General features: G+C 28.9%; 1 long non-coding RNA gene across 1 annotated transcript; it reads right to left on the bottom strand.

Annotated features, from left to right (window-relative positions):
• Nucleotides 1-362: 362 nt before the first annotated feature.
• LOC139425971 (uncharacterized) lies at nt 363-8,799 on the bottom strand. The gene is made up of 2 exons (XR_011637141.1): nt 8,700-8,799; nt 363-3,680 (listed from the first exon to the last, which is right to left on the bottom strand). It is a non-coding gene; the product is annotated as an uncharacterized lncRNA (long non-coding RNA).
• Between the last annotated feature and the right edge of the window lie 6,146 nt (nt 8,800-14,945).

Genomic DNA, 14,945 nt, shown 5'->3' on the forward strand with positions numbered 1-14,945 from the left:
GCTTGAATTTTAAAACAACCATATTTTAATAACAAAGTCTTGTCTGATCAAAATTCTGATTTAAATATTTTTTTGAAAGATCGTTAGTTTGATAGCATTTTCTTAATAATAAATGACGACAATTTTCTGCGTTTTTCTATGCGTGTTACAAGAATGTAGATTCATTTTCGTCGTGAGCACTTTCAGAGGATGGAATTCGTTCAATTACTCGATAAATTAGTTCCTCTGTAGTTTTAATCAAACCTGAAATGAAAAGCTCTTCCAAACGAATATTATATTCGTTATACTAGAAGTCTCTAAGCAAATATGAAAAGTATTAAGTTAAACAATACTTAAACGATATATTAAATAAAAACATAAAGAAATGAAAAATACTAAACTTTAATCAACTTCGTAAAAAATTTAGAAATGTTATTGTAAAATAAGGTAACAATTTTATTACACAATATTCAAGAGCACGTCACAAAATATATACTTCCCAGAAAAATCCACCATAAAGAGCAAGATAATTATTTGATTCCATCGTATAACTTACAGCTGGTCTTGACATATTTACTTATCTCATTACGGTGGCTCAAGTCAGAGTTCAAGTAAGACTACCCCAGTTATTACAGGAGCAAACACAGTAAGGTAGGTGGGAGTATGAGTTTTTATTTTATTATCTGATGTCTCTTTTCAGTGAAAAAATGTCTTATAATACTTATTTGTAACATTCAGTTTTAACAGAAATTGATTATGGGATATTCAGATAAAATGTGTTTTAATAATTACATCTGCATACATTAAATAAAGAACAAAAACTTAAGTTAATAAAAGTAATGAATTTCTGCAAATTAGTGTTTTTTTAGTGAATAATTTATAAGAGTTCGTCTTATTTAAGAGATTTTAAAGAACCCTTTGAAAAAAAAGAATCATGCTTTCTATGGAAAAAGCCTGCTGGTTTCTTACAGTGAAGCGTAATATGCCGTTGGAATCAATTTATCGTTCATAATTCGTTAGGACGACTGTTTCTTGTGGGCATAATTCGGTACGAAAGCAATTCATCGAAGTCACAACTCATAGTGGACACAATTCATAGCAAGTACAATTCATCGCCGGCATGATTCGTCGAGTCTCAAATTTGCGTCTTACAAGTGGGCGGATGGTATAGGCAATGCTTGCATAAGACACTGAAATCTCCTTATTGCCATTTATTTTATGTATAAAAAGATTGTTGTGGCTAATCCTTAGCGATTAATAAATCTCAAAAATATATTTTTAGCTATTATTACTTCCAGATTTTCTAGATTGTAAAAATTATTTTTTTTAAATTTACTACTTCTTGAAAATAAATATTTTGTAAATATTTTTTTCTTATTTTTACTTCATTTGATTTTAGTTTTTCCAGCTGTAATTTTTGAATTCAGAAAAAGAGACGAAAATGCTAAATTTAGTTATCACATACGAAAATGAAAGATTTTCAGAACAAAAATATGCGTTTCACTCAGAAACTGGATCTTTTTAAGGTACGAGAAGAGTAAAAACTTCAAGCAAAAATAAAATGAAAAATTCTTGTTAAATTTTTGCTTTGCGTGCCAGTTACATTTCTGGAAGAAGAGAAAAAAAACATAATTCTGGTTTTAAAAAACCAATAAATCAGGGTGAGGTATAATTCATGCTCCAGATTAAAAGAAAAGTGTTTAAAAATCCTAGTATAATCATCTAATATAAAATAATTAAAGGAAATGGTGTGACGGAAATATACAACATCATGCAAATTTACATGTTAAGCTCAGCATAAAATAATTAAAAAAATAAAGTAACTTCGTATCATTTTTATTCCTTATGATAGAAATGACTGGAACAGCCGGTTTTTAGACTTACCTAAAACAGCCATTTAGAGTCAATTTGATCCTCATCGAAAATTTATGCATTTTTAAAGTATATGGTTTTTTTAAATGATGAATATTACTGAAAATACAATTTGTAAGACCTTCAAAGATTACCCTTTTTGTTAACGCAATGACAATATAACAATACAGTATAGTATGTAATAATGTATTAGGGATTATTCTTTCGCAAGAGTGCAAGTAATACGAAAATAAACAAATAACATGGATGAAAATAATACTCATTAGTACATAATATGGTTATAAAATGTTAAGTTCCATCTTTCGTTTGACGTTTGCGTAGGCGTATACAATATAGTATATCCACGTGACAGGAAAGTGACAAAAAAGTACAGTCAAATTGCTTTCTAACATTCTTTTCAATCTGAGCCTTGCGATGTTAAAAGGCATGTTTCTTATATTTCAGAGACAGAATTTTATCTATTAGAGGCTGATGCCGTAAGTTCTAATTTGTAGTTCTTAAACAAAAGCAAATTCGCAATGTGTAATTGGGGGGAGGAGGGAGGGATTCCTTAAAAACAATTCAAGCATTGAGGACAGCAATATCACTAACGCTGTAAAGAATGTATGGCACCAACAAGTTTTGTCACTTGTAGAAGAATTCCTTAGCATCTAGTCAGCTAAACCTATGTCACATTTCGCACTATTATTGTAAGTGACAGTTTTTGACCTTTACTTTGTACTATCATTTGCAAACGCACTCGCAAGAATAATATTCAGAATCGTGGTTCGCTTATCATTTTGAAACCTTCATAGTAAGTATTTAGTCTTTATTTTGCAGTGCAATAGATTAATGTTTTGACAGAGAAGTGAGACTGAAATTAGGGGTAAATTTTCTTTTATTCAAGCGTTGTGCACCTGTAAAGTGGGGTTTTTTTTGAAAAAAAATTCATCAGCAAATTTATAGAGGGAAAAGACAGTAATCCCTTTCCTCGAAGAGTTCGGGTGTTTTTCCATAATTAATGCACTATACTATCTCCAGATCGTAATTCATTCGCCTTTTTCAACTTGCATAATTAAAGATTGCCACTAAATTGCTTTTTTTTGGGGGGGGTTATATCAGTTGTAATCAAAGTAATGTGAATTGAGTTTCATACTATAAATTTTCATTATTATTTAGATGACACATTCTGTTCCCCAGCAACACCTTCTTTTTCATGATTATAACAAATACAACTGATTATGGCCAGCATGTACATGGTTTCTTTCAGCCGCAAAAACAAAATAAAATTCAATAAGTACTCAAAAAAGCTACTTCGTTAATAGAATCTAAAACGCCATATAATGTCACGAAAACTGCTGCACGTGACATTATTTTAACACGGTGGGCTTTGATAGTCATTCTGCAGTTTATCTTCATATTGTTTGCTGTTCAGCTAAATCGAAAACAAGCATATAAAACTTTAAAAAATGAACGTTTTTCTTACGAGAGTAAAAAAGACACCTTTTGGCTGTTTTAGGAATTTCCATAATTATTTTTTTCACTGATCAACAGAACGACACGAAGTATTGATATAGTATACTTCGAAACAATTTAGGGAAAGTAAAAAAAAAAGAGCTTTGAAGGTCAAATGTATCTTCAAAAATGACATAAAAAAGCGATCAAAATGACCGCAAAGTCACTTCTAGTGTTAAAAAAAACACAATTATTATTCTCTTTCAACACTATCATATAATTGTATCTACATCAAGGTACTCGTCGTCAGAATTTTCGTCATCAAGACTGTCTCCTGATAGCCAAATGCCTAACTGGTCCCAGTAATCTCCAATGAACCTCTCTTTCAAATTTCTCTACAAAAATAACATGAAATAAACATATAGTAAAAACTATTTTCATCATGCATTAGAAATGAAATAACTACATATAGCTTGTCTACGGTAAGAACTCCCCCCTCCACAAAGTCTGAGCCGTCTGCTGCTATGCAAACAAGAATAGCACATTTCACGGACGGTAGCTTCTCTTTTTTTTTAGGGCTAGCACAGTAGACCGGAGAAAATAGATTCCCTTTCTCTCGCATCATATCATAGTAACCACAACTGGTCCAGACGAATAACTAGGAGAGTTCCTACTATACACAAACTATTGTGATGTAAAATTTCTGTCACATGGTTTCGGAAAGATTATTTAAAGTAATCGATATAAATTGCTGAAAAATTACAGAAACGCAAAAAACAAACCTTTTTTCTTCACTCATTATCGCCCTTGCAAAAATATCCCCGATTAGTTACTAGAAAATATTCAAGAAATCGCACGTTTCTTCCTAGCACAATAAACAGGAGAATGCTAAGTTCGAACCCCCTATACTGATTGTGATATTTGATTTTTTTTAACAGCTGCGTTCCATATTAAGCAATAGTAGTGAAAAAAATTGTCCGCAACAATTTATAGTACATCTGTTCAGAGTACAATTTTTTGTTGACCAAATGTTATGATGGAAATTTCCATCATCATGCAAAAAAAGGGTTAAACAGTTCATTTGATAATGTTTCCCTTTATAGGGTAATCGCTTACCGAAAATTCTTGTCATTCGAAATAAAAATTCTTATTACCTTATATCAAGTAAACAGTACAAAACTGAAAATAAAATAAAACCAAACAAATTGTTGTATCATAATAAAATTACCAAATTTTACCACTTTTGCTAAATTTGATCCAATATCATGAAACCATATTTTAATTTAACATAAATCATTGCCAAAGCACTTCGGTAAAAGTTGCTCAGCTCTTCGGTGTTTCGGAAATTATACCATATTATCGCAGTATTGATCATATTTTTTTCCTTACTGTATCGTGCTATCGCAATTATTGAAGGAGCAGACTTAAATTGAGCTCATAAAACGCTGCAGGAGATAGATAAATTATGAAAACATATAGTAGAAGCGCGAGTACAGCATATTACGGTAAATTCACCTCTGCGACCAATTCCTAAATCACCCACTATATCATAAAATTCCTTCTCTTTATAACGATTTCACAATTTACAGACTTTCAACAGCTACTATTTAAAACAAATTATAATTTCAAACACTAACAGCTTCCTAAGTTGTTAACATATTTGTGTTAATTATGCTAAACTTGTCTGACAGAATTCCATACATGTTCCCTGAATTCCTCAAGGATTTTCTTTTTCTTCGTCAAACCAATTTTAAATTGTTTGCTTTTAACTTGAAATAAAGCATTTATTTTAAATTATGCGTTCTATATATATATATATATATATATATAGAACGCATAATTTNCCGTTCATAGGGTGGGCCACATTCACTCATTCACACAACAGAAGACAACACAGAGAGAGAAACATCCATGCCTAGAGCGGGATTCGAACCCGCGGCCATTGGCTCCGCAGTCAGACACGCTAACCACTCGGCCACCTGGCCGGCAAGAAAAATATATATTCTCCTCTAACCTGAGAAAATAAACGGGTAACAGGAGTTTTTTTTTTCAAACCCAATAATTCTTATTCGGTTACAGTAAATAAGTGGTAGCAAGATGCATATTATCCAACTATTTTTGCAGAAAATATATTTTCTCGTGTTAATAATATAATGTTGCTTCAAGTTTATCATTATATTACCACTTTAATCCAATAAGTTATCACAAATTAGCTTCAACCTATTTGTATTTTTTTCCTTTCAAAGATGATAAAACATTTGCATTTTTTCATCCTCTCTCCCATTCATTGCTCATTTACTCCTCCCCAAGTGCAAAAGGACTCTTGATTAGAATTAGCATTTTTATAGAATAACTCAATTTATAATAAATTTGAATTTTGTTTTGAAGTTTTCAACGAAAAAAATCAATAAAAAAATATTAAGAATTGAATTTGGCTAATTTACTGGCTAATAATTTGAAGTCCTTCGCATGGGCTCTGTAAAAAAAGAACAAGTAAACAAAGAAAATACGTACACTAACAGCAGCAAAATTATAATGGTAATAATATTTAATACAATGAGGAATTAACTAGAAGTCTAAACCAAATTTATAAAACACTATAGTATAAAAATAAAAATAATAAAATTAGTACTATGATGAGAAAATAATAAAGCATCAGATTAAAAGCTAAAAATATACAGATGGATCTACTATACAGCGTAAAACGACTTTAACTAAGTTCATTTTATTTGAAGATAGAGAACTTTTTGGCACAGGATTTTTTTCCTTCTAATTTTGAAAGAACCAATTCACATACTTTTTTTTTAAAATTTTCAGCATGCAATCACAATAAGCCAGAGAAATAACAACTGAGGTTTAAAAGTTGTATCTTAACGTAAAGAAGAAATACTGATGTGGTTAAAAAATTAAGGTCCAAAGATTGGCGCACTTGAAACAAAGTTGCCTTTCTTAATAGCTCATTTGGGTTTTGATTCATTCAGCATCAGTCTTTCTTTTTTAAAAAATAATTATTAATAATAAAAATAATTATTATTTATAAAAATATTTAATTATTAAAAAAGAATAGTTTCATTTACTTGAACACAGCAAGCAAAAAAGTACCCAAAAAAAAAAGAGCTATATCGCTTAGTTTTATACCAGTAATATGAACTTAGATTGCACAAACATTAAATTTAATTTCAGAAAGTAAAAAAAAATTACACTGTATAAGAGTTTTACACATATCTTTACCTTAAAATTAATATCTTTTCCTTCTAAATATTGTTAAGAAAATTGCTTTGTTTCATAATTTTTAGCTGAAGATCAGGAAAAACATTAATTATAGAATCCTAAGAGTTTTTCGATAATATAAGGCTAAGTAACTCGGGTAAGATAACAAATAAAAAAAACAATCAAATTAATGAAGGTTTCTGCAAAATGTTTATCAATGACTCTTTATTAAAAAGCTTTACTAGGTTTTTTGTGGCAGATAAACATGGGGTATAAAGTATTAAGCACTGAGTATTAAGTACCAAATATTTCTTCTATAAAGTATTATTCAGTATATATATATATAAAAGAAGCATTAAGAATTCATTTTGAAACATGCCAGGGGCGCAACAGCGATTCAGTATATCGAATCTATTTGTGTTATACACGCGATGATGAATGTAATACACGCCAGTTGATTTGTCGGCTGCCGGGATCGAACTCATTACTCTCAGCTCTCCAGTAAGCAGTGAGAGCGACATCTTAACCAACTCTGCCACAAGAGTTCCCTGGAGAAAAGTAATAACAATTCTTCAAAAATAAATAAATTAAATTTTGCTTTGAAATGTTACAATCTCTTAATAAAAAATTCTCATTCGTAACAACTATCCATCCTATTAAATCCATTCTGAATCATAAATTCGGTACAAATTCGAATTTATTAACTTAATGCTGTAGTGTTAGAATGAAACATTTCTAAAAAACAAAAAAAGCTAATACAAAATTACAAAACTACAAATCATTGGAACATTATTTCCTTTTTTCCTCCTCACACCATGTGTAACATTCTATAAATAAAGCAAAATCTTCTAGTAGCAGTTTAAAGTAATAGTAATTACAATTTGTATCCCTAAAGCCAATAAATGAAAATATTATTTTCATAATTATAATAATAATTGATAGTATTCCTCGTTGATTTTTAAAATATTCTTCCATTCTCTGAGAGAATTTCTGCGAAAGCTCTCGATTTAAAACTATGATAAACAAAAATGCAAGAATTATATATTTAAACTTATCGCCGTATTGAAAATCTCATACAAAACATTGATCAAACACTACATAACAAGTATAGAGAATTTCAAACATTCTTCTTAATATATTCTAATGATAAGACATAAATAATAAAACTACAATAGAAATAAAAGTACACATAGGTGAGACTTTAAAAAAGTTTCAAACTTATTTTTTGATCAATTAACATAGTATAGTATTATTTACTAAAATTTACAGAAACCTATAGTTCTCTGACTTCAAAATATATTTTTCCATCAGAATAAGTTATATATTTTATAAATGACTTGGTCATTTATTTGAAAAAAGAATATATTATTCATCATTTTCTTAGTTTATTCTTAAAGCAAACAAAATAAGAGAGAAAATCAACTATACTCGTATATTTGCTTATACACTGGTGTGCAAAATTAAGGAAGAAAGGGTTTTTCGAAAGTATAATCGAAAGTATAAAATCAATAAAAATCATATCAAAGGATTCTGAAAATGTAAGAATATAGGAAAGAGATCAACTTGCAAAGAGATATAATGAAATATACTCCGCAGAAACAATAAAGAACCTTATTGAAATATAGGCTTAAAACACGATTGTACTATTGACCAAAACGTCAAAGCTATTTCAATAAAATATCAAGAAATATCAGGAAAAAAAACTGTTATCTTAAGCAGATTCTGTACTAAAAATTTTGTTAGCATAAGATATTGTAGTTCAATCAATCCCATTCTTTTATTGCAGTGTGACATCATTATTTGATCACTTCACTAGGATTATGAAAGATAACAATGTTCTCATTGAAAAGTAATTTTTATTGATTTATTTTTAAGAGAAAATCTTTGTTAAATTTTTTAAGGGAAAAAAATGCTGAAAATGTGATTTTTTTTTAAAAATTATTTTTAAAAGGAAACTTGGGTGAAGGATACTAGTTCAGGACTGATTTAGACCACTGATTTTTTTTCAAAGTCATTCAGTCCCCATGACTGAAGAGTAATACCCATGAGTATGTAATTATTAGGGTTAGCTCTCTCGCTAACGTAACAGCAATAATTCCTTATCATTTACAAGCAAATAAATATAAATTTTTTAATAAGAAAGACACTTTCGTCAATTAGGAATAAATATAAAAATAATATATAAGTATAAATTTTAAACTTACCAAATTTAAGCATTTAAGACATCACAAGCACCACTAACAACTGCCATGTTTTTCAAATCTAAACAAACTGCTTCAATCGGTGGAAGGGAGAGAAGGGGAAGTAGGGTTTATCTATGAACTGAGTCGAATGAACAAAAAAGTCAGATTAAGACGGCTATTTCTTTGATAAAATAAGGAAGTTAACGGAACAAACTGTTCGCCTAAAGCATTTGTGAGCGAAAATGGTTCACAGAGTTTTATTAAGTGAATTTATAACATCTGTAAAAACGAAATTAATGAACACTAATTTCAAACATTCGTAAAATTAAACTTGATCTGTTACCTTGAATGCTGCACGTGACTTATACATCAATTCATGAAAAACTATAACTTTTAGTTGCTGTAAATGTACGATCATTTTCTTAATTCATAACATTTACGGCATAAATAATAAGTCATATATTTATTTAGGTATATCATATAAATATATAGAACTCCAAAAATTTGAATCTAGAAGAATGAATTCATTATATGTGCAAATTGGGACACAATTTCCAAACTTTAAAATTTTAATTATATGAAAGTTTTCGATTGATAAAAATTGATCTGATGGTATATTGAATTCCGTAGATACCAGTTGATGTTTGACAAAAACAGTCAAATAAAAAATCTTCTTTTCAATCTCAAATTATTGTTATTTTTAATGTTTCGTGGAAAAAAATAAAAGCAATAACCTTTTAAATATGTACTTTAATTTGAGAATGATTGAAATTCCTCGCAGAATTAAACGAAAATTAAGATCTTGAAAACATCACCAGACAAATTTTAAGTGAACTGAAAAAAAATCCTAAGATGTTTTAAGATAACATCAACTCAGGAAATTGTCTTCAGATTTTCCTTAGAATTTCTTTAGACAAACTTAATTCACCTTAAAGGTATTGAAAATGTCTGAGAAATTCGTAGCATATTTTGGATATAGAGTTTAATCACAAGAAATTTTAAAATTTTTGAAGAATTTTTTAAGAAAATGATATTTTCTTAAGAAAATCCTAAGAATATTTTTAGTGGGAAGTTGCCACCTGTACTTACCACCTGTGCAGCCACTTAATGGAGAATTCAATCTTGTTTTTTGTAGAAAATTACGAAATTGAAGTAAAATTTGTTGATGTTTTAATACAGAAGTTAAAAATCTTAAATGTTGATATAAATTTAGTAAAAATTTCCCGTGTCTCGGCAAAATCAGTGGTATTTTTTAAAATATTTGAGGTTCAAGTGAGGTGGGAGGAAAACTATTTGCTAGAAACACAGATAAATTTTTTAGTTTCCGCTTCATAGTTTAAAATTGCTTCAATGCGCAAAACTTGTATCGATTTTTCATCAAATAAATTAGATTAATTTGACACTCAATACACTCTCCTTTTTTTAACTTCACACAATATACATATTATACGCATTAATCAATTTGTAAGGAACTTAGGATCCGAGTCTATTAAACCATAATAGCTAGATATATAATGTATTTATTATGTGAACAGGTTCTATTATATTTTTCTAAACCAATAATGGTTACATATACTTTATGCTAATAGCAATAAACTTTATTAACTTCGCGTCTTTTATTCATCTAGAACTAATAAGCTACTTAGATGATAGGAAGCCATCGACTTACTTTCTGAATTAATGAAGTACCTCTATTTCTAAATTGATTGCTTTCGTCCGAACTTTCTCTTACACAAAGGAAGATTTATTTTGCTCTTCCTGGAAAGAGTATGGATATCTCTTTAACGACAAAAGTATTTAGTGAATGAAATGAGACCACTTAACCAACAAGCGAGAAGTTAAATACTGGAATTAGGAAGTAAAATGGAAAAGAATACAAATGCAATTTTTGCTAGCTTTTTGTTCTAAGCAAATGAGGAAAAAATAGATGGACTTCATTATGTTAACTTAGCTCTGTTCTTACAGAACATTAAGGAAGTTAGCTCTTAACAAATTATGCTTTTATTCCAAAGAACATGTATATTTTTTATTAAAGAAATATCTTTAAGTTCACCGTGATGGATTTTGAAAATTGTCTTATATGTTAATGAATGCATGTAAATTATACATATTAAACAGTTATCAATATCTCTTGTGTTTCAAAAAAATATATGTTTTAAAAAATTTATTTTGAAATTTAAGTAAAATAGAAAACACAATTTGTATTCTATAAAATTATTCTGCACGGAAGTTTAATAAATCTCAACAGAATATGCGTGAAAAAAGTACATTATCAGCAAATATTTTACCTTAAATAGTAGATCTTTCAAGCATTCCGAAGACATATTTGCACAATTTGTGACTTGTAAAATGCATACCTTAATTTAAACTGTAAGATTCATGTTCCAATTTAATGTGTTTCATTTCCTAATTTTAAGAAATATTTGAATTTTAGTAAGTTTGATGTTATGGAAACACTAAAGTGGGACTAGAAAATCTTGTATATTTACTTATAAAAGAAATTGGCTACCTTCCTACATTTTTAGTGGTATTTAACGATTCCAATAGAAAACTGAAAAGAAAAATTCCTTAAAAATGTATTTCATATTTAAAAAAAATACACGTTTTAAAAATTTTCTGTTATAAATTTTCAGTTCTAATGGCACATATTAAATGAAAATCGCTACTTGGAAATATTATTTTAAAATAATTTAAATTATAAGGATAAAAGAGTAAATTTTTGAATGCCGATTTTGAGTTACTGGTTTGTAAATTTTTTGGACACTGGTCAGCTTATACTTGTGAGAAAACACATTTATACCATTGTTCATTCAGACCAGATAGCAAAGAAAGAAGATTCGCTATGGTTTTCTCTGCCCATTAGGATATTTCTTTCTGCTACATTTGTTTCCTTTCGTTCCATTAAGGCATAATATACAACACTTCACAATTTTCTTACGCTTTATTAAGATGAGTACATCGTCTCTGTAATAGTGATATTCAGACTTGGTTTATTCAATGCTACTAGAGATTATACACAAATGCGAGTAATAAGTAATACATGCTGGGAAATATTGTGCATTCCTTTTTTATGAAATGTTCGTTGTTGTTCTTTTGATCGGATAAAAAAAGGACCATAATTGCTTAAGTGACCCGCATATAGAGTATGCAATTCTGTTACTGCAACCATTTTGAAAGAATTTTTAATGACAAAGCTCTACAGTATGATATATAACTTTTTATTTATCCAGTTTCTCCATTTCTTCTTGAACTGGTATTTGTTATTTGTCCTTCTCGGTGATTTTGCATTACTAGATTTAACAAAGATTATTTTAGAAGGGTAATTGTAATTACCCTTCTGAATAACTAATAACTAAGTAACTAATTCCACTAATACTTTTATGATCTTTTTAGATTATTTTAAAGCTCCACGGATAACATCCAATCCCACATTCAGCCCTACTACACGTTATCCCTTAGAATCAGTACTATTTTCAGTACTATTGTAGCTATTTCCTGAGGAAATGAAATTTATCATGAAACGCTTTAGAGGTTTAACTCATCAAAAAAATAATGCACAAAGTATTTTTTGGCGCCAAAGTATGCTATTAATCGCGACAAACTTATCATGACTTTTTATTCCTTATGAGTTTATATTATTCAGCTTTATCGAAACACGTTTCAAAGGCATAACTATGAGCAAAACTAACGTATGATTTTAATTATCAGGCAAAATAATAATTCGTTATTCTCACAGGTTTCAAAATTTTCCTATTTTGATTTTATTTGTGTCTATCTGACGAAAAGGACTGAATAACTGAGAAACTCAATTTTAATTAAGTAGAGCTGCAAGCTAAAAGAGGTCTCGGATATATGAAATTTATTATAAATAAGAAAAAGAAATTTCAGTTTGAATTGCAAAAAGGCAATCCTATAAGGGGATATGTTTTTTGCACATCCAGTTCAAATGATTTACAATCGAAACATATTGTCAATATTTATCTCTTCCGCCCTTTTAATTGTCATTGTTCCTATTTTCATTGCAATTGATCAATTATCAACAATTGGTAATATTCAACTTTTCAACTTTTTATGGGAATTTTGTTTTTCCACAATTTTATCCGGGGGAAATATTTACTTATAAATAGATTTACACAAAATTTTCAACTTGCAAAATACAAATGGAAAGTTTCATTAAACGTTATTTTTCCCTAGAGCATGAATATTACGCAGATACTACTTGGAGCAGTGGCTTAAGGACAAGCAAAGTATAGATTCGCTGACGAACAAAGCATTTAATATAACACAAAATATGCATCTAAACATACACAGAGTTGATTTTAGGTTTAATTTCAAGATACTACTTCTTACTTTTTATAGAACATTTGTTTACTTAATTTGTTTTTCCACACCCCAGGTAAAACCATTACCAGATTGCAAAAAAATGCGTCACGGATGCTAATTTGTGACGTCACATGTGACCTTTACTATGTTGATGCGAAGGTTTTTGAAGATCCGCCTTTGGGGACGTCACATTTTGACGCTAACATGAGACAACACTGAGACATATAACTGCCACAGTGACGTAATGTGACATGTGACATATTCACGTCTTAGCTTAGTCACGCGTTGACCCTACTAAAACGTTAAATTCTACCATTTCGACACATCGTGCTGTTGAGACCTGAATATGTCACATCTTAGTCTCACGGTGATGTTGAATAGTTGTAAATAAACCACGGCTACAACATACCGTGATCCTGTTGAGACGCGAACGTGTTGCATTTTTGTCACCAGGTGACGTCAAGGTGAATGAATGTCTGATTGTGTTCTCATGTTTACGTCTTTGCGATATCAATATGTGACGTCTGTAAAGGCGGACATAGTAACCTTTTTAGACCCACGCATCGACGTCGCAGAGGTCACATGTGACTTCATAAACGAGTCTACGTGTCTGTTGCATTTTTTTTGTTGCAATATGGTAATGGTGTTATTTGAGAGACAGTATTTCGATCGATTACCGAATAAACAGATATCCACTAATGATCCAATTTCAACCCTGTACGTATTAATACAGTTTTTATTAAGAAAAAAAGTTAGCTAAATGAAATAGTGCCAAAAAATTTATTAGCTTTTAATTATTTTTTAAACTTATCAAAAACATCCAGTTTTAAAAAAAACATCCAGTTTAAATTTTATGAAAAGAAGCCTTGAATGACTTCCTACAGTTCATTCTCACTTACTTATAAGTTTTAGTTGGTGAGTTGTTATCTGCTATAATCATTGCATTTTGTGAGGAAGATACTTATTTCTCCCAAGACACTGGATGAAAGTGAAAAAGAAATGGAAAAAAAAACTTGAAAAAACTAAAAAGGACCAAATATATTTGTTTTACAATTATATTTAATAGATAGTTAAAAAGAACGTTATTATAAAAATTATTATTTTATTAATTTTTTCAACTGCTTTTTAGAAATGATAAATGTTTATTCAGTTTTCTTTAGTTTTCTTTCACTGAAACAAATTCATATAATTTAATTAATAAATATCAAATACTATTTTTTCACAATAAAATTTTATTAGTTGTAGCTCATAAGCAAAATACTATAAGGCTATCAAAATGTTGAAAAAAAATTTATAAAATATTTAAATTTAAAACTTACGAGTTTTATTTTAAGTCAATACTCCTTAATTGAAACGGCATCATCATTTATACTATTTTGAATTATTGCGAATGTACATTCGAATTTCAATTCAAATATTAAAAAAGTATAATAACAAGTTTTTTACAACTTATTTTTCCTGAAATATTACATAATTTATCATCGAATAAAACATCTAGAACATCAATAAACATTATATGATTCCAAATGCAAATAAGAAATAAAAAATACCGATAAATTTTAACAAGAAATTAGTTTTTTTAAAAACTCTATCATATTTTACTTTCTAAAAACTGATTCTTAATAGATTCAAATTTCAAACAGTTATTTTTGTTTACAGGGACAGATAGGCTTACAATAACTACATGTTAATGAGCAGAGCATAGTTTATTCTGAAAAATCAGTAATGACAATGCTATAAATTTACTTATTTATAATAATATTAAATAAATAATTCTGAATAATGAGAAGAATAGATTTAACCATTAAAATAATTTTGAAAGTTCCAGTACACACTATTGCTTTTGAATTAAAATAAATGTAAACTATTTTAAGTTCTTAAGTGTTGAAAATTTTTGTGTATTTACTAAAGAAATTCCTTAAGCAATAAAAAATGATCAAAAAC

Source organism: Parasteatoda tepidariorum, chromosome 7 (genome assembly GCF_043381705.1).
Source record: "Parasteatoda tepidariorum isolate YZ-2023 chromosome 7, CAS_Ptep_4.0, whole genome shotgun sequence".
In the NCBI taxonomy this organism is placed as follows: domain Eukaryota; kingdom Metazoa; phylum Arthropoda; class Arachnida; order Araneae; family Theridiidae; genus Parasteatoda; species Parasteatoda tepidariorum.